The 26,754-nt window shown below is 39.2% G+C and overlaps 1 long non-coding RNA gene across 1 annotated transcript; it reads left to right on the top strand.

Moving 5' to 3' along the window:
* Positions 1-506: 506 nt before the first annotated feature.
* On the top strand, positions 507-25,490 carry LOC309845821. Its single transcript, XR_014301520.1, has 5 exons — positions 507-642; positions 22,349-22,529; positions 23,527-23,671; positions 24,407-24,490; positions 25,052-25,490. It is a non-coding gene; the product is annotated as an uncharacterized lncRNA (long non-coding RNA).
* Positions 25,491-26,754: the final 1,264 nt, after the last annotated feature.

Genomic DNA, 26,754 nt, shown 5'->3' with positions numbered 1-26,754 from the left:
CCATTTTACCATGATAACACTCTAGAACTCCCAGAGATCATGAACTCAAAGCCTGTTTTAGGGCTACAACTGCCTTCCCTTCTAGCTCTGTTTGCAGTGACACTTAGCACCTCTGTTTTGCAATGCCACCCATCCAGCCACAATTCTACTCTCTTCAAGACTCCTGGCTTTGTGTCCTGCCCTATCATGACCAAAGGACCAACCACCCTGACTGGTTGATCCTAAACTTCCTTTTCTCTATGCTTCAGACTCTCTGAGAAAATCTCAGCTATAGAGAAATCCAACTGCTTATCTTCTCCATGTTAATGTCTTGGCTTTAAGCTGTCTTCATAGAAACAAAATTTTATCTCCTTTGGTCTTAGATTGCCTTTTTAAGTTCCAGTCTTTGGACATCCCTTGTTCACCAGGTACTTAAATATAATGGAAGAAGTGTAGGAGGCAAGGCTTTGTGATGTCAGGCTATAGAACCCAAACATTTTCACCTTCCCAATCCAATCACACACACACACATGCATGCAACGGTGGGAGACAATATTCTCTCCGTTAGGCTTTTTCAGAGCCTTCCTTCCACTGCCATGGCCAGGTATCAATCAGGCAGCTGACATAGGATTCACTCACTTGGCTGAGAACCAACAGAAAAAGGTAACACATATTCTCTGAAACCAGCCAGGCCTCTAGTCTGGGGAAGTGTTTGTTTCATCCTCGGTTAGGGCTAAGTTTTATGTATAAGAAATGAAAGCGTCCAAGTAGAGCTTTAATTAGATCTTATCCAGAAGGTAGAGTAAACAAGTGCACCTATTTCTCAAAAATTCATTTTGGAGATTTTTCACAAGACAATCTTCTCCGAAATAATCAATGACAAACTTATAATGCTCTCCTGTGGCTGATGGGTTTAACTATCTTTAGCAAGCATGAATTCCACTGAAGGCAGATAAATAGACAACTTTATGGCAGGTAACTTTCCAGACTGGCCTGTTTGTGCTAACTTGACTCTGAGTTTTGTGGCAAATGGAACTCTGTGTGACAGATTTCTTTTTTAGACTCTGAAACTGGCAGCTATTTTGTTCAGTTTTATGGTTATATAAATTTTGTTACCAGCCTCAGCAATTTTTCATGCTTTCCATGTCCCCTTAAGAGAAAGTAGGCAATCATCAGAAAGTAGCCATGGAGAACTTCCTCTTGCCTATTACTAAGTGCTGCTGGAGAAAAATCACCCTATTAGGCAGATTGATTTCTCTGTAAATTTGTGGATATCCACAGCAGCTGGGTTCACAGCATTCCCTGTCCATTTTCTGTTTCTGAATTCACTTCTTTCTCTTATTCTCAACGACTTTTAAAAATCTGATTCTTTATTCTCAGGAAAAGACTGTATGACTTACTTGGCATAGAAAATACAAGCCATCTGAAACACGCTGTGTCCATACTCACTACAGTTATACAAAATTAATCTACATCCAGCTCTTCCCCCTTTCTTTCTGTTACCAAAGAAGTCTCACTCTTCTGCTTAAAGTTCATCACTCTGCAACAGGTGGTCTGTAAGATGGCTCCCAAGAGGGGTGCCTGGGTGGCTCAGTCAGTCAAGCAGCTGCCTTCAGCTCAGGTCATGATCCCATGGTCCTGGGATCAAGAACCGCATTGGGCTCCCTGCTCAGTGGAGAGCCTACTTCTCTGCCTCCTTCTGTTGATCCCCCTACTTGCATGTGTGCTCTCTCTCTGTCTCTGAGTCTATAAATAAACAAAATCTTTTAAAAAAGAGATGGCTCCCAAAGATCCCCACTTACTGATATTTATGCCCTTGTGGTATCCTTGCCCCTCCAAGGAAGGTTGGAAGTAGGTGACTTATTCTAACAAATAACAAATAGAGCACAGTGATGAAAGTAATAGAATGTCACTTCTTGTTAAAAATGTTATAAGTTTTGTTTTGGCTTTCTCTAGTTCTTTATTGCTTTTTCACTTGTTGACCCTGAAGGAAGCCAGCTGCTGTGTTTTGAGCTGCTCTGTGGACAAGTTCAAGTGCCTAGGGAGGCGTCTGGCTGATAGCCAGCAGGGAGCAGGGGTTCTTGATCCAAGAGCCTGTGAGGAAGTGACTATTCACAATAACCACATGAGCAAGTTTAGAAACAGATCCTCTCCCTTCCCCGCACTGTTGAGTCATCAGATTAGACCACAGTCCAAGCAAGTAGCCTCACAGCGACTCCATGAGAGACATTTAGCCAGGTGCACCCAGTTAAGCTGTGCCCTGGTTTCTGACCTACAGGAATTGTAAGATAATAAATATTTCCTGTTTTATGCTGCTAAATTTGGCAGTAATTTATTATGTAGCAATAGATACCTAATGCAACCCTCATCTATGTTCTGGATTTTTTCCACATCTTTTTTCCACATCTTCAAATCTTCCCTCTCAACCCACTTATTCTTATAGCAATTGCACATGGTAAAATGATTTTTTAAAGAAGAAAATGTTCGGGGTGCCTGGGTGGCTCAGTGGGTTAAGCCTCTGCCTTCAGCTCAGGTCATGATCTCGGGGTCCTGGGATCGAGCCCCGCATCGGGCTCTCTGCTCATCGGGGAGCCTGCTTCCTCCTCTCTCTCTGCCTGCTTGTGACCTCTCTGTCAAATAAATAAATAAAATCTTTTAAAGATAAAAAAAAAAATTAAAAAAAAAAAAAGAAAATCTTTGATTTCCAATTCCCCTTCCTGCTATAGCTATATGTCTCCCTTCCTCTGAGAGCCAAATTTCTTGAGTTATCCACATGTACTTAATTGCCCTTCTATTCATTTTCTTTCCATTCCATTCACCCCCTATTCATTCTACCGCAGTGTAGTCTTTAACCCCATGAATGGCACAGACACTTCTCTTCCCCATGTCTCTAATGTATCCAGTGGGAATTTTCAGACCTTATTTTGCTTGACATTCATTACACTTCACTTTTCTGAAAAATGTTTTCCTTCCTTCCTATAAATTATACCAGACTCCCTGGTTTTCCTCTTATCTTTTGGAACATTCCATTTCAGCCTCTTTTGAAGACTCTTTTTACTCTGCCCTAAAAGCTCGTGCTTCTCAGGGCTCGTCCCCAGGGAGTCAGTCTGAACTTCTCACTCTATACACACCACTTGGACAGTCTTACTTCCTACCCAAATTGATATCCCCAGCTCCTTCCTCAGCTCCAAACACATATATGAAATGGCTCCTCTCAGCAAATACAGAACTAACCCTGTCATTAAGTACTACCTCCAACCTCCTTTTTTTCTTCTTTCCTAGAAAATGATATTACTGTTTGGCCATTCCTGCCTGAACTAGAAAAGTAGTCAGCTTGACTTCCCTCTGTCTATCTATGCCATTGTTATCTTTCTCTTTTCTTAATAGTTTACAATTCTGTCCACTTCTCTCCATTTGCAATGCCACAGTCATGGCCAGGACACCATTATTATCTGTTGCCTGGATAAATGTAGCAGCCTTACAACTGGTTTCCAATTCTTTTTTTTTTTTTTAATTAATTTATAAAGAGAGAGAGTGTCTCAACCAATTCCTTGCTGAATATAGTACCCATTGTGGGGCTCAATCTCATGACCCTGAAATCATAACCCTGAAATCACAACTTGAGCCAAAACCAAGAGAGGGAAGCTTAACCAACTGTACCACCCAGGCGCCCCCAGGTTGTCTTTTTGTGGTTGATACCCACTACCCTTTTCAATTTTACTCCAAGCTGAAATATAACCCCCGTCCAAATTTCTCAAAATAAGACCTGGCTATAACTTTACCAAAGACTTGGAGACCTATGGAAGGGAGACACTTGCAGAAAATCAGCCCTTGCACACAAGTGTTTCAGGAGTTCACAACTACACCTTCCCAAGGAATATTCTGACCTTTGGCTTTATTCCCTGACCTGTTGCTAAAATGCACTCCACCTGCCCCACCCTCAACCCCTGACTTCGACCCCATATTTATGCCTCTTCCAAATTACCACCTACCCGGAACACAAAGACAAAGAAAACCCTAGTTTTCCCTTCTTGCCCTGGTGCAAAGCCTGCCCTGCTCCGTGGATGTCATTTGCAGTCTAGCTCTTTGGAGTCCTTGAAACTCTCCAATCTAGAAGAGATTTTTGGCTTTATCTTTGCACGGTCAGCAGGTCCACTGGAGGTTTCTAATCACCACACCCTTCCCTCCACAGATTTACTTGCCTTCAGAGGCACTTGGTGAAATAGAAAGATGCTGCAGTGTTTGAAAAACGTTACAATTTTGGCTGTAGATAGAGCACCCTTTCCACATAAACTAGTTTTGTTCATTCCTTCAGGTGATAGATCCAGCTGTCAGAAAGTCACTTGTGTGATGGCTGTGTTTTTAAACAATATGAGCGGTCATTTGGGCTTGCTTGTTGTATGACTACAAAGAATGACTCAACTATGAATCAAATGCCCATTTTTCACTCCTCATTTCCTTTTTTCAGTATCTTTCAAAAGTTTCCTGCTTTTTGACATAATTTCAGTAAAATTAAACTTGAACAATGTCTCTTTATCAGGCAGTGAGGGAACAAACAGATATTCAATGGGGAGAAATGAAACTCAACTTATACCTCAGAGCATGCATGAAAATTAATTCAAGATGTATTATAAACCTGCACATAAAATGGAAAACTATAAAATTTCTAGAAGAAATCATAGGAAAATATCTTCACAATCTTGGGGTAGGCAAAGTTTTCCCAAGGGAAGCACAGAAAGCATTAGCCCCAAAAAAGAGGACAAGAATTAGTAAATCAGACTTTGTGAAAGTTAAACACGTTTAAGAGACACTGTTGAAAGAATAAATAGACAAGCCACAGACTGGGAGAATATGTTTGCAAAACATATGTCTGACCAAACACTTGTACTCAAAATATGTAAGAATACATACAACTTAATAATAATTTTAAAAACCCAGTTTTAAAAATAGGCATAAGGATTTGAACAAACACTTCATAAAAAATATACATAAATGGCCAATAGACACTGGAAAAATGCTGGACATCATGTTCTCATACAATTTCAAAGCACAAGGAGATGCTACACACCCACTAGCTAGAAAGGTTAAAAGTAAAGAGAATCAAAAGTCTAAACTCTCATTTATTGCTTGGGGAAGTATAAAAATGATGTAACCACTCTGGAAAATTGTTTGGCAGTTGTTTATGAAGTTAAACATACACTTACCGTACATTTAGCAATCGCAATCCTAAATGTATACCCCAGTGAAATGAAGGGGGATGACTGCCCAGACATACATGCGCAGATGTTCCTAGCAGCTTTGTTCCCAGTAGTGCTAGATTGGAACCACTGCCGGTATCCATAAACGGGAGAATAGGTAAGCAAAGTGGGATATAGTCATAGAGTAGAATACAACTCAGCAACAAAACTAACAATTAATGCAACAACAAGGATTAGTCTCACAGTTTTATGTCGTAGTAAAAGAAGACAGACTCTAAAGAATACATACTGTATAATTTCACTTACATGAAGTTCAGGAACAGTAAAACTGATCTGTGGTTCCAGAAATCAGAACAGTGGTTGCTTGGGGGTAGAGGTGGCTGGGAGCAGGCTGAGAGCCTTCTGCCATGATAGAACATTCTATCTCTTACGTGAGTTTTGTCCAAACTGATGGGGAATTGGACACATAAGATCCATGTGTTTCCCTCTTTTTAAGTGATATCTCAATATTTTAAAACTTGTACAGCTTAAAATAACATAATAACTGCATTTTGCCTTTGTTATAGCCAAGGATCCATTGATCCTGCTAATTCTGCCAATGGTCAGCTACTCAGTGGTGGTGATGGATAGTAGTTTATATGTGTTGTCTAGTCAGGTAAAACTACTGTTGGTATGAACCGTCTGAACTTTGCTAAGCATAGCTGCAGATATATTTTAACTTATGTATTCAACTATAACAGATGTAGAGTTGTTTTTAACTCACTTTCTTCAATGCTTTTCAGCAATGTGTGGCCTCCTCACGTGTTTTGTTTATCTTTATTTTCTGATCTGAAATATCTTCAGCATGTTGTTCCTTGCTACCAAAATCCACCCCACCACCCCCGAACTCCCACCAAGTGCATCACTGCCCAGTTCAGGTGCCATTTCCTCTGCGAAGCTGTTATTCCCCTGCAGCTAACACAGCTCTCAATTCTTTCCTAAACTAGGGAAGTGCTTTTTCTCTCAAGGCCTAATTCCCATGATGATGAAACAGCTTAAAATATATTTGGAGCTTTGTTTCTGGAATGACCTTCTTTTCTAGAATGTAGGCCACACAGGGTTAGCACACGGAAGGTACTCAAATGCTTAAATAAATATATGAACTAAAAAGTTTAATCTCATATAAGAGATTTCCTTCTCCTGAACTCCGAGTATACATGTAAGAAGAGAAATAATTTAAATGTGTCCAATAGATCTTGCCTTAACTAAAAAGAATAACTATAGGAAAATTTGAATGATAGTTTAATTTGTAAACTATGGTAAAAATGCATTGTTTTCATAATGAAGGTCATTTTATTCATTTACAATCATTATACTAGATAAAGTTCAACAAAATAAAGCAAAAGTGATTGACAGTTTTCTCCTTATTATCAAAAGACAAGGGACTGATTTAACTAGAAATATTTGATTTCAGTAGTAACGTCCTGCTTATCTTTGGTAGGAAGTTAAAAGATAGCTCTATATTTAAAATTATTTGGGGCAGTGACAAATGTTTAACCTATTTATTAATGAGAATATTTTATACTTTCCTTGCAGAAGTTAGTTGTATTATGTGAAGTGAGAGCCTTTAATATGTATGAGAGACTGTCGCCAAATAAATGTATTTTGGTTTTCAGTGGTTACATTCTGTACTTGATGACGGAGGTTCATATTAGTCAGTCCTGTATTATACGAACAATAACAGAGATATTGCTTGTAAGTGATGATTCATTACACTGGACGTACAAACTTCATGAATTTGCTTATTGTATTTCCCTGTTCTGGTCACTAGCCAGTCTCCATTCTTATTACATGAATATTTCAAAGGCCCTGACAAATAAGTTCATAAAGAAAGTAGGAATTAATGCAATATTAAAGTACAGTAATGCAAATATTCTACACATCTGATACTAAGGTAAAGATATTGACTAAACTGAAAACCACCAGAGGGCAGTTTAATACAAAAGTGACAGATACTTAAGAGTATAGTAGTGTTTTAAAAGTTTAATTCCAGAAAGTTAAATACTATAGATACAGAGGAAAGAGAGTGACAAAGACACATTTAATAAAATATTTTAAAATTTCAATTTAACTGATGTTTATGAGTTTAGCATATTTGTATATTCTATATTCTGTGTACTTTTTAGTTGATCTTCTAATACGAATGTGATCTAAAATATCCTCCCCCATTTTTTTGGCACAGCTAAACTGGCCAGGAGGTCAGGCCACTTGGCCAATAATAAAATTTTTTAAAATGTGATCTTATACTTTTTCCTTTCTGTGGTAGCCAGTGCTTTTCCTAAGGAAGAAGTAATTGACACCACTAGTTTGTTTCTTTCTAATTTAATGGAATTAAAAACGAAAAGTAAGATGATAATGATGATTCTCTTTTAAGTACTTTTTATAATTTTAAATAATTGATGTATGCAGCTGTTTGCTTTTTGTCTCTGCCTCTTGTTTGAATGAGGTCAAGAGCATATATACTTTAAGGACCTTGCCAAGTACAGTAGCAAGGAGGTTGGCTTTCAGTAATTATTTTTTGTTTCAATTAAGTAATTAACTGCAAATTCCTAAGGGACTAACATATCTGGAGACAATTCCATGTAGTCAATGGCAATACCTCTGTCCACTCATCCACACACCTATTCATCCATCCATCCATTCATCCACACAGATATCTAGCCCTCAAAGAGAATCTTTGGAACGGGTTCCTTTCTCTTTGTTTTTTTGTTTAAACTTTTTAAGATTTTATTTATTTATTTGACAGAGAGAGAGAGAGACACAGTGAAAGAGGGAACACAAGCAGGGAGAGTGGCGAGGGAGAAGCAGGCTCCCCGCTGAGCAAGGAGCCCTATGTAGGGCTTGATTCCAGGATCCTGGGATCATGACCTGAGCCCAAGGCGGATGCTAACAACTGAACCACACAGGTACTGTCCTTTCTCTTTGGTAGTTGAAAAAGAAAATTTCTCAGTGAAGAATTCCCAGTTCAAAAATCTTCCTTCTAGAATATATAAAATTCCTTGAGGAATCTTTACAGTAGTGCAGCCTCAATTTTTTAAGAGACTGACAGCTTTCCTTCTAGTTGGCCAGTTCCACAGCGAGGGTACCCATGGGTTCATTATGCTATTTCCCTCCCTAGAGCTCTGGTTGCTGGTTAAGAACGATCCTTTTCTTTCTTTCTTTCTTTCTTTCTTTCTTTCTTTCTTTCTTTCTTTCTTTCTTTCTCTCTCTCTTTCTTTTTTTTTTTTTTTTAAGATTTCATTTACTTATTTGACAGAGAGATAGAGAGCACAAGTAGGCAGAGCGGCGGGAAGAGGGAGAAGGAGAAACAGGCTCTCCGCTGAGCAAGGAGACTGATGCGGGGCTTGATCCCAGGACGCTGGGATCATGACCCGAGCCAAAGACAGACGCTTAACCAACTGAGCACCCAGGTGTCCCCCAAACTGTCTTTTGACAAAATAAAAGATGAAGCCTTTCTTCTTTCACATGATTTATGTTATTTGTCTTGTAATGTGTCAGAGTTTCTGAAGAAAATTCATTGTTATTCTTGTGGCTTCTTAATAATAAGATATGAAATCTTAGGAGTCTTCCCTGGACCGTGATCTCTTCTCACTTATAAGCCCCACAAGCTTAATCATCACCTGCATGCTGATGCCTTAGAAATTGGTACATTAAACCCTGGCTGTTTTCCAAAACGTCAGACTTTTGTAACCACCTGGATGATCCACAGCCATCTTCTATCCTAGTGAGAAGGAAAGGAAAGAGAAGAAAAGGGAAGGAAAAGGAGAAAAAGGGAGATAGAATAGGGTGTTTTTGTAGTTTATTTTCCGTCTGTCCCCTTCCTTAAAAACTGTGAGAAGGATAGAAACTTCTAGAAATTGTTGGCATCCATCAACAGCAGAGGCTTGTCTTCCTTTCATCTGAATATCTGGGAGGACAGTGCCGTTCAGAAAGCCCAAAGATAGCATGAGGCAGCCGAGGTAGAGTAAACTGTCATTGTCTCATTTTCAGGCAAAAAGAGAGTTTGAAGGAGGTAACTCTCTCCCAAGTTGTTCAAAGCCTACATGAGGCAGAGAGAAGATGAAAATTTCCATATCTCGTGGCTTGGGGATGCTAAGGATTGAGCCAGTGGTTTGCCAAATGTCACTTAAGGGCATCACCTAGAACTGGGGGCTAGGTGGCAGAAGGACATCGACCTCCCCAAGATGGCTGAAGGGAGGCACGTCAAGGGTGTGAAGGCGCGTCAAGGGTAGGAAAGGAGGGTCAGGGATTGGGGAAGAGAAAGGACAATCATAGGTTCTTAACAGTGTTTGCCAGAGAGGAGACCATAAGTCTCACTGTCCAGGTACTCAAACCACCGGCAGTGAGGGTGGAACAACAAGACACCCCTCACCTGTGGTTAGTGGGATCCAGCGTCTTGACCCCAATGCCATTATGTTCTGAAAATTGCCTCATGCCCCAGAGATCCTGAGAAGGGAGAGAATGGAAGAAATCTTGAGAAATGAGAGCAAGAGCTCACACTTTGTAATGATAAAATAGTAAGCCAACTCTGGGTACTTACCAAAAGGCACTCAATTTTATGCTGAAAGTAAGCAAACTCTGTATAATTGACGAGATTAAATGTTTGCACTGTCACCGGAAATGGGATCTCACAACAAGTTGAACTCAATTTAAAGTAATAAAGTAGTATTTCTATATAATGGAGATATTATTGAACTTTGTAGCACCTACACAAAACTTATCCCAAGTTCTCTCAACTGTAGATGAATTGCATATGCTTACTTTTATCCTGTCTTTTCTCTCTTGGCTATGCATAACACCAGATTTTTATAGTGTTGGGTTAACATTTAACTATCTAACTAGTTCTATTTTTCACTTAGTCAATAATTGTGAACATTTTTTCAAGTCACCAAATAATTTTCCTTAGTATAATTTTTTAAAGACTTAATTTTTTAGAGTAATTTTAGGTTCACAGCAAAATTGTGAAGCAGGGCTTTCTTATAACCTTGCCCCCACACATGCACAGCCCTGTTATAAACATCCTCCCACCAGGATGGCATATTTTTTTACCATTGATGGGTATACACTGATAGTTCATAATCATCTAAAATCAAGAGTTTATCTTAGGATTCACTCTTTTTTTTTTTTTAAAGATTTTATTTATTTATTTGACAGAGAGAAATCACAAGTAGATGGAGAGGCAGGCAGAGAGAGAGGGAAGCAGGCTCCCTGCTGAGCAGAGAGCCCCATACGGGACTCGATCCCAGGACCCTGAGATCATGACCTGAGCTGAAGGCAGTAGCTTAACCCACTGAGCCACCCAGGCGCCCTCTTAGGGTTCACTCTTGATGCTGTGTATTCGCTGGGTTTGGACAAGTGTATAATGACATGAATCCACCATCTTACTATTATTCAGAACATTTTCACTGCCCTAAATGTCCTCTGAGCTTCACCTATCCATCTCTCTCTGCAGCCCAAGCCCTAGCAACCCCTGATCTTTTTCTGTATCCATAGTTTTGCCTTTTCCAGAACGTCATATAGTTGGAATTACATAGTATGCAACCTTTTCAGATTGGCATCTTTAACTTGGTAATATGCATTCAAGTTTCCTCCATCATCTTTTCATGGTTTAGTAGCTCACTAATTTTTAGAATTGAGTGATATTTTATTGTTTGATGTATCAGTTTATTTACTCATTTACCTACTAAAGGACATCTTGATTGCTTCCAATTTAGGCAATTATGAATAACATTACTATAAACACCCATGTGAAGGTTTTGTGTGGGCATATGTTTTCAGCTCCTTTAGGTAAATACCAAAAAGTATGATTGCTGCATAGTACAGTCAGAGTGGTTTTAGTTTTGTAAGAAAGTGCCAAACTGTCTTCCAAAGTGGTTGGACCATTTTGCATTTCCACCAGCAATGAGTGAGAGTCCCTATTGCTCCACATCTTTGTCAGCACTTGGTATTGTCAGCGTTCTAAATTTTGACCATTATAATAGATATGTAGTGATATTTCATTGTTGTTTTAATTTGCATTTTCTTGATGACATATGATGTGAAGCATCTTCTTTGGTGATGTATCTGTTAAATTCTTTGGCCCACTTTTAAAAATTGGGTTGTTTGTTTTTCTAGTGTTTTAAGAGTTCTTTGTATACTTTGAATAGCAGCCTTTTATCCCGTGTGTCTTTTGTAAATATTTTCTCCCAGTCTGTGGCTTCTCTTCTCATTCTGTTAACATCATTCTTTATAGATGAACATGTTCATCAGAATGTCATTGTTCAGCAGAAGTTTTTAATATTGGTGGAATTCAGCTTATCATTTATTTCTTTCATGAATTGTGCCTTTGGTGTTCTATCACCACACCCAACATCATCTAGGTTTCTCCTGTGTTATCTTCTAGGAGATTTATAATTTTGCATTTTACATTTAGGTCTATGATCCATTTTGCATTACTTTTTTGTGAAGGATGTAAAGTGTGTCTAGATTCACCATTTTGCATGTGGATGTGTTGTTTCAAGTACCATTTGTTGAAAAAACTATTTTTGCTTCATTGTGCTACCTTTGCACTTTTATCAAAGGTCAGTTTAATTACCTTTACCTGGGTCTATTTCCAAGCTCTCTGTTCTGTTCCACTGATCTATTTGTCTGTTCTTTTGCCAGTTAGTACTCCAACTTTGTCTTCTTTATTATTGTGTTGGCTATTCTGGGTCTTTTCTCTCTGCATATAAACTTCAGAATCAGTTTGTTGATATCCACAAAATAACTTGTTAGGATTTTGATTGGAATTGCATCTACTGTATATCAAATTGGGAAGACCTGACTTCTTGGCAATATTGAGTCTTTCTATTCACGAACACAGAATATCTCTCCATTTATTTAGTTCTCTGATTTTGTTCAAGGGTTTTGTAGTTCTCCTCATACAGATCTTTTATGTATTTTGTTAGGTTTGTATCTAAGTATTTCATTTTTGGGACACAACCATTAATGGCACTGTGTTTTTAATTTTGAATTCCATTGTTCATTGCTGCCTTTCAATATAATTTTTAAAAGCAGCATTGTAATTAATCATATATGACTATTTGGTAAGGTAATTAACTAACTTCTTTCTTTCAAATATGGAACCAGAAAAGACCTCGAATAGCCAAAGGGATATTGAAAAAGAAAGCCAACGTTGGTGGCATCACAATTCCGGACTTCAAGCTCTATTACAAAGCTGTCATCATCAAGACAGCATGGTACTGGCACAAAAACAGACACATAGATCAATGGAACAGAATAGAGAGCCCAGAAATAGACCCTCAAATCTATGGTCAACTCATCTTCGACAAAGCAGGAAAGAATGTCCAATGGAAAAAAGACAGCCTCTTCAATAAATGGTGCTGGGAAAATTGGACAGCCACATGCAGAAAAATGAAATTGGACCATTTCCTTACACCACACACAAAAATAGACTCAAAATGGATGAAGGACCTCAATGTGCGAAAGGAATCCATCAAAATCCTTGAGGAGAACACAGGCAGCAACCTCTTCGACCTCTGCCGCAGCAACATCTTCCTAGGAACAACGCAAAAGGCAAGGGAAGCAAGGGAAAAAATGAACTATTGGGATTTCATCAAGATCAAAAGCTTTTGCACAGCAAAGGAAACAGTTAACAAAATCAAAAGACAACTGACAGAATGGGAGAAGATATTTGCAAACTACATATCAGATAAAGGACTAGTGTCCAGAAACTATAAAGAACTTAGCAAACTCAACACCCAAAGAACAAATAATCCAATCAAGAAATGGGCAGAGGACATGAACAGACATTTCTGCAAAGAAGACATCCAGATGGCCAACAGACACATGAAAAAGTGCTCCATATCACTCGGGATCAGGGAAATACAAATCAAAACCACAATGAGATATCACCTCACACCAGTCAGAATGGCTAAAATCAACAAGTCAGGAAATGACAGATGCTGGCGAGGATGTGGAGAAAGGGGAACCCTCCTACACTGTTGGTGGGAATGCAAGCTGGTGCAGCCACTCTGGAAAACAGCATGGAGGTTCCTCAGAATGTTGAAAATAGAACTGCCCTATGACCCAGCAATTGCACTATTGGGTATTTACCCTAAAGATACAAATGTAGTGATCCAAAGGGGCACATGCACCCGAATGTTTATAGCAGCAATGTCCACAATAGCCAAACTATGGAAAGAACCTAGATGTCCATCAACAGATGAATGGATCAAGAAGATGTGGTATATATACACAATGGAATACTATGCAGCCATCAAAAGAAATGAAATCTTGCCATTTGCGACAACATGGATGGAACTAGAGCGTATCATGCTTAGCGAAATAAGTCAAGCAGAGAAAGACAACTATCATATGATCTCCCTGATATGAGGAAGTGGTGATGCAACATGGAGGCTTAAGTGGGTAGAAGAAGAATAAATGAAACAAGATGGGATTGGGAGGGAGACAAACCATAAGTGACTCTTAATCTCACAAAACAAACTGAGGGTTGCTGGGGGGAGGGAGCTTGGGAGAAGGGGGTGGGATTATGGACATTGGGGAGGGTATGTGCTTGGGTGTGTGCTGTGAAGTGTGTAAACCTAGTGATTCACAGACCTGTACCCCTGGGGATAAAAATATATGTTTATAAAAAATAAAAAATTAAAAAAAAAACAGCATTTAGATTGTTTCTGGTTTTCTGCCATTTAAAAAAAATTTTTTTAAGATTTTATTTTTATTTATTTGACAGACAGAGATCACAAGTAGGCAGAGAGGCAGGCAGAGAAAGAGAGGGGAAAACAGGCTCACTGCTGAGCAGAGAGCCCGATCTAGGGCTTGATCCCAGAACCCTGGGATCACGACCTGAGCCAAAGGCAGAGGCTTCAAACCACGGAGCCACCCAGGTGCCCTGGTTTTCTGCCATGTTAAATACCAATAAGATAATGAACAATCCTATACATAGATCTTTAAATGTTCCTGAAAGAATTGCTTTAGAATAAATTCCTTAAACAGGAATTTCTGAATAAAAAATTGTGCTACTTTAAAGGTTTTTGATACATCTGGCCAAATTGGCCTTGAGGAATATTAGCACTTTAAATTCCAACTGACAGTGTATAAGAATGCCTCTTTCCTTACATCCTCAATAACGCTGGGTATTACAGTGTTTAAATTCTCTTTTGAAAAAATATTTTTGATTGAAAAAATTATGTTATTTTAGTTTGTAATTATATGATCACTGGGGAAATGATATGTTAAATCCCTCTATTTAGGATACTTATAATTTGCCATATGCTGTCAGTATTTTCCCCACTTTGATATTTTGACAGGTATTGAGCTCATCTGTGAGTACAGGAGAGTGGCATGAAGGTATGAAAATGTCAGTAATGACAAAAGCAATATGTATGTGTATGTGTGTGCATGTACATGTGTATAACCCAATGATTTATGCGTCAAAGACGTGGTCAATGAACATGGTATGAGATTCCTCTTTTACTGGACCTCCCCGGTGGCTCTCTCGGTTAAGCAGCTGCCTTTGGCTCAGGTTATGATTGCAGGGTCCTGAGATAGAGCTCAACATTGGGCTCCCTGCCCAGCGGGAAGCCCCCTTCTCCCTCTCCCACTCCCCCTCCTGTGTTCCCTCTCTCACTGTGTGTGTTTCTCTCTTTCTGTCAAATAAATAAAATTAAAAAAAAAATCTTCCTTCACTCCTCAAAAAGTTAAATATAGCCCAGAATAGGAAAATCCGTAGAGACAGAGAATACATTAGTGGTTACCAGAGGCTAGGGGAGGGGAAAAAGGAGGTAACTGCTAAACAGTACAGGGCTGTTTTTTGGAATGATGAAAATATTCTGGAATTAGACAGTGGTAATGATTTTGCAATTTTGTGAATGTACTAAAACCAACTAAATTGTACACTTTATATGAGTGAATTTTATGGTATGCGAATCATAATAAATTCATTATTTTTAAAAGTTGCAGTGCTTATTTTTCAAGCATACAAGTGATAATTTGAATAAAAGGACAGTGTGTTTTAAAGCATTTTCCCAAGGCGGGGAAAGATCAGAGGACTCTAGGTTTATTGATCCAACACTAATTCAAGGATAATGAGTGCAAGGTTTCCATTTAGAGAGCTGAAATTTTTTCTAGAATTAGATATTGGTGATGCTTGCATTGCCTTATGAATACACTAAAACCCAGTAAAGTATACACTTAAAATGGTGAATTTTGTGGTATGTGATTTACAATCTTAATTTTTTTTAAAAGTGTTTTTAAAAGTTGACACAGAGGGGTACCTGGGTAGCTTAGTCAGTTAAGCATCTGATTCTTTGTTTTGGCTCAGGTAATGATCTTAGGGTCATGACATCAAGCCCCATGTCCGGCTCTGCACTCAGCTTGGAGTCTGCTTTGGGTAGACTTTGGACTCACTCTCTCTCTCCCTCTTCCTTGGCCTCTTCCCCTCTCTCTTTCTCTCTCTAAAATAAATAAATTATCTTTAAAAAAAAAAAAAAAAGGTGACATAGAGTTACTATATGACCCAGTCATTCTACTTCTAGGTATATGCCCAAGAGAAATGAAAACATACTTCCACACAAAAACTTGTACACAAATGTTCATGGTGGCAGTAATTATAATAGTGAAAACAACCCAAGTGTCTACTTACCCACTAACAGAAAGAAAAGCAATATACGGTATGTTCATACCACAGAATATTGCTCAGCAATAAGGCTAAATGAAATACTGATACACACTACAACAAGATGAATCTTGAAAAGGTTGTGCTAAGTGAAAGAAGCCAGTCACAAAAGATCACATATAGTATGAGTCCTTTTTTGTGAAATGCCCCGAATAAACAAACTTTTAGAGGTAGAAAGTAAATTAATGGTTGTCTTGTGGGGAGGAGGAGCATGGGGAGCAACTGCTAACATGTAGGAGCTTTTTTGAGGGGTGATAAAAGTGTTCTGCACAGCCTGAATATACTAAAACCCATTGAACTGTACACTATAAATGTGTGAATTACATGGTATGTGAGAATTGTATCTCAATAAATTGTATCTCAATAAATCTGTTTAAGAAAAAAATACTACCGGGGCGCCTGGGTGGCTCAGTGGGTTAAAGCCTCTGCCTTTGGCTCAGGTCATGATCCCAGGGTCCTGGGATTGAGCCCCGCATTGGGCTCTCTGCTCTGCAGGGAGCCTGCTTCCTCCCCTCTCTCTCTCTGCCTGCCTCTCTGCCTACTTGTGATTTCTCTCTGTCAAATAAATAAAATCTTTAAAAAAAAATACTACCAAGTAGTTGCAAAATGTTGGAACTAATATTGAAGACAGATGGTGGAAGATAGTCTTCGCTAATGTGATATAAGAAAACCTCAAAGAAAGGGCCAGTCTGTTCTTTCAACCTTCTTTGTGAATTATGGCCAACATTTACCAATATCTTGAATTTATAATGACTCCTTTAACCCTTTTTTAGGTGTTGAGTGTATTACTTGAGGTTATTTCTGCCTCTCTCCCTTAGAGATTCACTCTTCTATGCCTGTGCACATTGCAAATGTCCTGCTTCCTCACAGAGTTTATGGAATCTATATGCATTTTACTGCCCAACATCATGCTGTAATATAGAACAATGAAGAGTTTAATGCCATCTTCCCATTTTTACTTTTACCTTGCACTCTTTTAAAAATAAACATGCAAAATAATGTCGGTATTATGCACTCATGCTGGACAGTCACCACAGTGATTGATTTTGCCAGAAGAAAAGCATTTACCACATGGCCATGGTTCTTGTTATTATTAAACTCTCTCCACAAAAATTACATCTCCCTGGTAACTGGGTTGTTTTAGCCATTGTTTTGACTTTTAAACAGCCTTGGAGGTGGAATCTTTTCAATGTTTTAAGTTATAGCACTTGTGACTTCCTTCAGCAAACAAAATTCAGTACCTATCATTGTCCAAGTATCATCTATTTATAACATACAATAAAGAACTCCATAACATTCAAGTGAATCCTTGGAAGACACCTTGTCCACTGCTTCTCATCTTCAGCTTTGTGTACTTCTCAGCTTCCTGTAGCATCCACTCAATGTCTTCCTTGCTCAAGCAGCCCTTGTCGTTAGTGATGGTAATCTTGTTCTCTTCTCCTGTACTCTTATCTACATCAGAGACATTGAAGATGCCATTAGCATCATCAAAAGTGACTTCAGTCTGAGGAATGCCAGGGGGACAGAAGGTGTGTCTGTGCATTCAAACTTGTTTGAATCTTACGCATTCAACATGAAAGCAACTGCTGAAGATGAAAAACTTCAGGGCAGAATCAACAATGAAGAAAAATAGAAGATTGTTTTTTTTTTTTTAATTTTGTTTATTTATTAGGGAAAGAATTTACACAAGGAAGGGAAGCAGCAGGCAGAGGGAGAGGGAGAAGCAGGCTCCCTACTGAACAGGGAGCCGGATGTGGGACTCAATCCCAGGATCCTGAGATCATGACCTGAGCTGAAGGCAGACACTTAACCGTCTAAGTCACTCAGGCGCCCCAGATAAAAGATTCTTGGTAAGTGTAACGAACTCATCAACTGGCTTGATAAAAACCAGACCACAGAGATGGAAGAAATTGAATGTCAGCAGAAAGAGCTGGAGAAAGTCTGCAACCCCATCATTACCCAGCTGTACCACAGTCTAGGAGGCATGCCAGGAGGAATGCCTGGGGGGCATCACTCCTGGTGGAACTCCTCCATCTTGTGGTGCCTCCGCTGGGCCCACCATTGAAGAGGTTGATTAAGCCAACCTGAGAATAGGTCTAGTATTGCTCCACACAAAACATTTGAAGGACCCAAATTTGTAGCAAATTCCATGGTAGTTTTAAAGTCAAGCTGCTATAGTAAATAAACTGGGCATTCTTGGTACTCAAATATGGAATTTATGCACAGGGAAAGGAAATAACATTACACTTTATAAGCACTGTATTGTTAAGTGGAAAATGCAGTGTCTTAAATAAAACCATTTAAAATTCGGACCCTCTTAAAAAAGAATTCCCGTTGATTAATCAAACTGATTTTCTCTTACAGATAATGGTAAGAGCACTTCAAAGATGTGAAGCAGGGCGCACCACGGTGACTCAATCCGTTAAACAGCTATCTCTTGGTTTTGGCTCATGTCATGATCTTGGGACCCTGGGATCAAGCCCTACATGGGGCTCCCCACTCAGTGGGGAGTCTGCTCAAGGATGCTCTCTCTCTCCCTCTCTTTCTGTACCCCACCCCCACTCACACTTGCACACTCTTCCTCTCGAATAAATAAATCAACCTTAAAAAACAACAACTGGGAGTGAGGTTAATTCAGGACTATTGCTCCTGACAGATAATCCAGTCTGCCTGCTGTTGAATGACAGGCAAAAAAGAAATTGGGTAAGAAGAAAGTTGTTTGAGTAAATTCTTCTTGCAGTGCTTTTTTTAGGTTTTTTTTTTTTAATTTTCATATAGTTGACATACAATGTTGCATTAGCTTCAGGTGTACAACATAGGGATTTGATAATTCTATACATTACAGAATGCTCAGCATGGTAAGTGTAGTTCCCATGTGTCCCTAATTAAAGTTATTACAATATTGTTGCCTATATTCCTTATGCTATACTTTTCATCTCTGTGACTTACTTACTTTACAGCTTGATGTTCATATCTTTTAATACCCTTCATCTATTTTGCCCACCTCTCTACTCCCCCAGCTTTGGCTATACCAGTTGGTTCTCTGTATTTATGAGCCTGTTTCTGTGTTTATTGTCCATTTGTTTTATTTTTTAGATTCCACATGGGTGAAAATTCCATATGGGTGAAATGATACATCTGACTTATTTCTTTGTCTGACTTATTTTACTTAGCATGAAACCCTCCAGGTCTAGCCATGCTGTTGCAAATAGAAAGATCTCACTCCTTTTTATGGCTGAGTAATACTCCATTGTGTATATGTGTGCCATATCTTATTACTCACCTATCAATGGGCACTTAGGTGGCTTTCATATCTGACTATTGCAAATAATGCTGCAATAAATATAGGGGTATATATATCTTTTCAAATTAGTGTTTTCATTTGGTTTGGATAAATACCCAGTAGTAGAATTAGTGGATTGTATGGTATATCTATTTTTAATTTTTTGAGGCATCTCCGTACTGTTTCCATGTACTGAATCAATTTGCATTCCCACCAACAGTTCATGTGGATTCCCTCTTCTCCACATCTTCCCCAAAACTTGCATTTTTTGTCTTTTTGATACCAGCCATTCTTACTATTGTGAGGTGGTATCATTGTGGTTTTGATTTGCGTTTCCCTGAGGACTGGTGATGTTGAGTATCTTCATGTCTGTTGACCATCAGTATGTCCTCTTTGGAGAAATGTCTACTAAGGTCCTCTGAGCATTTTTTAAAAAGATCATTTATTTATTTATTTATTTATTTATTTATTTTGAGAGAGAGAGAGAGAAAGAGGGCACATGAGCAGGGGCGGGGATTGAAGGAGAGGGAGGTGCAGACTCCCCACTGAGCAGAGAGCCCGATGTAGGGCTCGATCCCAGGACCCTGAGATCATGACCTGAGCTGTAGGCAGATACTTAACTGACTGAGTCACCCAGGTGCCCCTGAGCATTTTTTAATTAGGTTATTATCATTGTTATCTTTTCTGATGTTGAGTTGTAGGAGTTGTTTCTATATCTTGGATATTAACTCCATATAGATATGTCATTAGCAAATGTTTTCCCCCATTCGGTAGATTGCATTTTGTTTTCTTGATGGTTTCTTTTGCTGTGCAAAAGCTTTTTAGTTTGATGCTATCCCAATAGTTTATTTTTTGCTTTTGTTTCTTTCGCCTGAGGAGACATATCCAGAAAAATGTTGCCAAGGCTAATGTCCAAGAGATTACTGCCTATATTTTCCTTTAGGAGTTTTATGGTTTGGGGTCTGATACTTAGGCCTTTAATCCATTTTGAATTTATTTTTGTGTATGGTGTACGAAAGTGGTCCAGTTTCATTCTTTTGCATGCAGCTGTCCATTTTCCATTTTTTTAAACAATTTTTTTGTTTTTGATCCTCACAAGAACCATGGGAGTGAAGCTAGGCCACACTTGCCCCATTATTCTTCAGTGAAAAAAGACATGAATTCAGGGAGGTTATGTGATGTGTTTGCTCAGAAGTACACAGGAATCCAGAAAGTTTGACTCTGTTTTATTTCAACTTGACCTCTAGAATCAAACAAGAATAATAAGCAAGCCTCCCTAACATTTTCTAAACGGTCTATTTTACTCAAACTTGATTCTAACTTAGTGTTACCTTTATGCGGAAAGAAACCCGCTGAACTCTTTGTTTAGTGGGATCTGGTATTCCATCCTATCTCCATATGTCAGTATATAAATTGACTAAAGTTAAAAAAAGAAAACAAAATATTTCCTCGGTGTTTGGGGATGGTGAACCAGGAAATATTATCTATGAGGTATGAAAGAGATAAAGCATACCTCTGTTTTTTTGGTAAGAAAAGTTTAGAATTGCTTGTGCTTTTTTTTTTTTTTTTTAAGAAAGGACCATGTTTGGTTAATGAAAATTTCACAATACCTATCTTTGGATAGATATTAAATATAAAAAAATCCATCCATTCAAAATGATTGTTTAAATAAAATTATATGCAGTAAAAGCACATGGATCAGAGTCTTCATCTGTTGCAGAAATTTTACAGCTTTAAACAGTGCCCAGATGTGTGTAAGCGCTATATTAGGAACAATTTAATGATGATAATTTCTCACTCTTACCCAACACTCATTGTGTAGGGTGTAGGGAAAAAAACCCTGTATTCCTCCTCCTGTGTATCTCTTTTACTCTCACACTCTTACCTCACTCACAGCACTTCTGACACCAGATGTGTGGGGTTTTTCCCACCCCAGGTAGTTCTGTGACACCAGCTGGGTATCCTACAAGTTAACTCAATTCTGACACCATATACCAGGAGATAGCATCAGATTCCGTAGGTTCCCATGACCTCCTCCCCCTTGGATTCATTTATTTGCTAGAACAGCTCACAGAACTCAGGAAAACGCTTGCTTATGTTTACCAGTTTGTTAAAGGCTATGATAAATGATACAGAGGAGCATCTACGTGGAAAAGACATGGAGGGAAAGGTATGTGGGAAGGGGCACAGGACTTCGACGTCTTCTCCTAGCACCTCCGTGTGTTCGCAGACCTAAAAACTCTTAAAGGTTCCACACTTTGGGGATTTTTGCGGAGGCTACATCATGTAGGCATGATCGATCATTAACTTCATTTTTAGACTTCTGCCTTCTCTAGAGACCGGAAGATGGGCTGAGAATTCCAAGCTTCTAATTGCGGCTTGGTCTGCTGGTGACCATGCCCCCTCCAAACACCCACTAAGAGTCACCTCCTTAGAACAAAAGACACTGCCATCACCCAGGACATTTCAAGGGATGTGGGAGCTCTATGTCAGGAACTGTGGTTACAGACCAAATATTAGAACCAAAGATGTTCTGAATGCCCTTGTCACTTAGGAAATTGCAAGGGTTTTAGGAGCTCTGTGCCAGGAACTACAGGCAGAGACCAATATATATACTTTCTATTATCTCACATGGACTAAGAAGTATTGTAAGTGGTGTTTATAAGTATTAACTTCTCTGATTCTCACACAATGCTGAGATGAGCTCCATATAACGTAACATAATAATGAATGTGATGTTACATGACATCATGTAATTAAACAGAATATGTCTTCATCTTACAGATGAGAAGATTGAGCCAGAGAGAATAAGTTTATTGACCAAAGTTTCATAGCTTTTATGAACCAAGGTCAAGATTTGAACTTAGGTACTTACCTACCTTATTTAGATCAACTGCTTTCATGTTAAGCACACATTCTTAATTCAGGTTCTTAAATCAGCCCCTTCCTCCATACTTACTGAAAACAAATAGTTCACCAACACCATGGCCTTAGAAAAGATTGAAATCTTTCTTTAGCATCTTTCCATTTTCCCAAATATATCTGTAATTCCTTTCTTTTGCCCTCACCCACCATTTTTTGTCCTCCCAAGGGCTCCAGCTCAGACCGCCAGACCTAATCCAAGACAGTTCTTTTATCTAAGTGAACTGTTCCTTCTTTTTTCTAAATCTACAGGGGCCCCCATGTTGCCTCAGATGTTATGCGGAAAGTCCAGGAATGTTTAATGCCTGCAGAGGAATCTGTTGATGAGGACACAAAGTCTGGTCAGGATTTGAAGTTGACCAAAAGAACGTGTCCTAAGGTTGTTTTCCCTTGAGCTTATTCCAGTGTAGCCAACACACAACACGAGGGATAGGTAAGAAATGAAGGACACAAAGGACTGGCCGTGACTATTCACTACCTCCTCAGTTTCCTACATGGTGTATCTGAAACTAATGGAATTTCCTGACTACAGTGAAAAAGACCTAGGTCAGAGGAGCCCAAACTCCAGGTTCATTGCCTTTGACATGTGCGGTAAGGGAAGAAGTCCCATCATGGCTCAAGGGCCCACAGTTTTTGCCCACTAGGAAATGCTTGCAGCTCCATGGTCACTTGATCCTTTCCAGGTTTTGGGGCCTACAGAAAAATTGGTCATCGAGCTAACGAAGTTTAATCTTCAAGGCTCTTCATTTCCCCAGGCCCCTGGGAGTTGTGAGAGGTGCTTGACCTTGGAGACTGTTCAAGGTGGGGAAGGGAAGCAAGGCTGCCAAGGAAACACGTCTGTGCAGGCATTTCTGGTCTATGTCCCAGAGACCTCAGACGAAAAGGACTTGAACATTTCAAGCTCCAATATTTTACTGTGACTTCTTTTCTCATTCTAAATAAATAGCCAGTTTGTACTCAATTTATAATTGTAATTTTGTTTAATTCATTAATTAATATTTGTAGAGGGCTCATAAAATTGCATCAACATAAGGCCACACCTGGAGCCTGTGTGGTATCTTAGCTGAATTGTAAAGGAACTGAATTTGTTGGAAAGAGATGTGGGGGCTAGCTACCTGTGCTGGATATTCTGTTTGCCATTCCAGAACCCCTCTCCACCCTTCTCTCCCCTAGTCTGTAGCTCAGAAGACTATCTTCTTCAGATGCATCCCTGGACCCCTTGCAGTCGGGACCCCCACAGAAGCTGGGATGACAGGAGGAAAGAGCACCAATGCCTGGGGCTCCTCTACTTGATCTCGGGTTGGCAGCAGGGTGTGAAACCTGTACAGTCAGTAGGACCCTGTGCTCAGAAGAGCCCCGTGCTTGACTTAATGCTTTGCTGACACAACTGTGAAATTCTTCATTTTATCTTCGAATGTGTGTTTTGTTAGTGATGTCTGATACACAGAGAAGATACACACCGTATGTGTCTCCCAGTTCCCGCTGCCACATCTGCACGTAGCATCTCCAGTGCTCCATGGTAATAGGATTCCTGGGAATCTGTGGAAGTTCGGTGAGACGCAAAGCAAGTACAAGGTAAAGCATATCCCATATGGACTGATTAAACTCTAAAATGCCTCTTGGCATTTGAACCAAAATTTGCTTCAAATTGAAAAGAAAGGTAATGACATTCTGAGACATATGAACAACCAAAGAACTCTAATCATATTCTTTCTTACTCATGTTACTTCCCTCTATTAGTCAACCACTTACACTAAAAGTGATGCCATAGAAAGAAAGGAAAAGATAGGGTAACCCACAGTCTCTTTTCCTTTTAGTTCCTCTTTACCCATCAGTAAACCAAAGGCAGAGAGTGTTGGAACGCTGTATATAAAGAAGTGAAATAAACAATTGAGGTAGTTTTGTGCAGTTGTGTATGTTTATACTGCTTATATGCTTAACATATACTGTTTTTTATGTTTTTATATTTATACTGTTTATATGTTTATACTGTTCTAGTAAAAAAAAAACCGTATATATGCAGGAACTATAAAATACACACTGTATCATTTTGGTGATTTTGCATATGTGTTAAATGCTCTCATATGGCATCTAAAACTAACATTGCACATTGTAGGGACGCCAGGATGGCTCAGTTAGAAGAGCATGTGACGCTTGATCTCTGGGTCATGAGTTCGAGACCCATGTTGGGTGTAGGGATCTCTTAAATATGTAAATAAATAAATAAACTTAAACAAAACCAAACTAACATTGTATATTGCAAGTCCCAAGATTCATGTTAATGATTTAAACTTCTTTTTCTTCATTTAGAATGGTGTTAAACTGAAACATTTAAAAACATGACCAGTCAAGAAAAGGAAGAGAAACTGTGGAAGAAAAGTAAAGCTTTATAATGTAGGACTTTTTTTTTTTTTTTAAGATTTTTATTTATTTATTTGCCAGAGAGAGAGAGCAAGAGAGCATGAGAGCACAACCCCAGAGAGTAACAGGCAGAGGGAGAGGGAGAACCGGGCTCCCCGCCAAGCAGGGAGCCTGAGGCAGGACTTGATCCCAGGACCCCGTGATCACAACCCAAGCCGAAGGCAGATGCTCAACTGGCTGAGCCACCCAGGCATCCGTCCCTATAACGTAGGACTTTAACACTTTTTTTCTTGCTTTTTTTTAGTTTGCATTGAGCTTCACACAGTGTGTTCTGGGCCATGGTGGCCAGTGGCCACATTCCTCCAACGAAGGCTGTAATTCCTGACAGGTGGCCCTTTACCTTCTGCCTCAGGGCTTCCTGGCTGCCAGGAGTTGTTCCCAAAATTTTCCTTGTGCCTTCAAGCAGCTGCTAGTAGCATTTCCCATTGTTGCCACTCCCTAGTTTCCTTGAACTCCTGCCCACAACTTCGCCAAATAATTTTCATCAGTCTCCCTTTTACACTCTTCTCCCTGTTTTTATATATTTCACTATAGATAATGTCAAACATAGACAAATACAGAGAGATGAGGATAATGGACACCCACATACCTTCTATCCAGCTTCAACGAGACTTCTTTCACTCCTTTGGAGGGTGCTGTTTGTGTCCTGCGGGGATCCTGGCTGATGGAGGGCCTTCCTACGTCTTTGTTCAGCACAGCCCTCTCCTCAACAGGGAGCAACAACTTGGCAGCTTATTTCTGAAAACAACTGAATGGACATTATTACCCCACAGATTAAAATGGAGGAAGTGATTTTAGACACCTTCCCTGCCTATTCCATGCAACTTGATTCCTTAGCTCCTTTCCAGGCTCCCTAGCTCATCTCAAACCTGGCTTTGTTTTGTACACAATACTGCAGAGAGAGGATGTTTTTGGTGCTGTCTGAAAAAAGTGAATCACATTGATCAACAACATTTATTCCCACAAATTAATAAATGCTTTATCTTTTCACTCATGAGACAAAAGGAAACACTTGGGGAGCATTTTTTTCCTGCGTGAGGAAGTCCTTTTTATGAGAGGATTGATTATGTGGTCATAGATCAGCAAAGTATTTGTCTTCTACCATTTCATGAAAATAATTTTGTCATTAATGAGATCTGCTAGTAAGGCAGAAAGGTCATATCTCTTAAGGATAGAGTCATTTGTAATATGAGGCCCCGGTCTCCTTTCTCAGCAAGAGAAAGCGTCATTTCAGATTTAGTCTCTTTACCAGTAGATACAATAAAAGGAATACACAATTTTATAAATTAGTATTTGGAAAGAGACTGTTTTTCATCATGACCCATCAGGGGTCCATAGAATTGTCTAAATCAGTAGGTAGCTAGAGAAGGAGGAAGTGGGGAAAGAACTAATTTTATTGAATGCCTTCTTTATAAGTGCTGTCAGCTTTATTATCAACGTAATCCACGTAGTAATCCTAGGAGGTAGATGTTATTATTCCTGTGATAGAGAGGAGGGAAGGGAGGCTCAAGGAGGATAAGGTGCTCCAAAGCCCACAGCCGCATCATTACAATAGCCGCTATTTCGTACTGCTGCGTTAGACTCTATGCAAAGCACTTGACACCCTATGAAATTTAACCTATGCCCATATACAGATGAGGTCGCTGAAGCATCTTGCCCATGGTCACATAGATGAGGACTGGCAGAGTCAGGATTCTGAGTCAGTCCTGGCTGATGTCAATCCTTACTATTCTTACCACCCTCTGTTTTCACCCAAGAGAGATGGGTTTGCTGTTACAATTTCTTTTTCCATCTCCAGCTTCTCTTCCCCTTTACCAGTATCCATTCAATCATTCTTTGTTAGATCTTTCACTTTGATAAAGGACACGAAAGCAAATGTGTGCAGACAGGTCCTTTGTCATCATATTTCATCGCACAATCAGTCTCAACAGTGGGCCTGTTCTTTTCTTGCTCATTTTGTTGTCCAACATAATTTTCTCCTTTCATTGTCTCCAGTCATTTGCACTCAAGTACTCCTAAAATATTTTAAGAAGCAATAAATTCCTCACCACATTTCTAACTTGGTGCCTAAGATTCTTTATCATGCTAAAAGAGTTGTAAATATATATATACACACATGTATATGTATATAAAAATATAAATATATATATATGCATACATACATATATATATACCTATAATGACATTTAAAAAGAAACTGTCACACCACTATTTGAAAACTATCTAGTAGAGGGGCC

This window comes from Mustela nivalis (genome assembly GCF_964662115.1).
Source record: "Mustela nivalis genome assembly, chromosome: 12".
Taxonomy (NCBI): domain Eukaryota; kingdom Metazoa; phylum Chordata; class Mammalia; order Carnivora; family Mustelidae; genus Mustela; species Mustela nivalis.
Note: the sequence above shows the minus strand (reverse complement) of the source record. Positions and strands in the feature narration are given on the sequence as shown.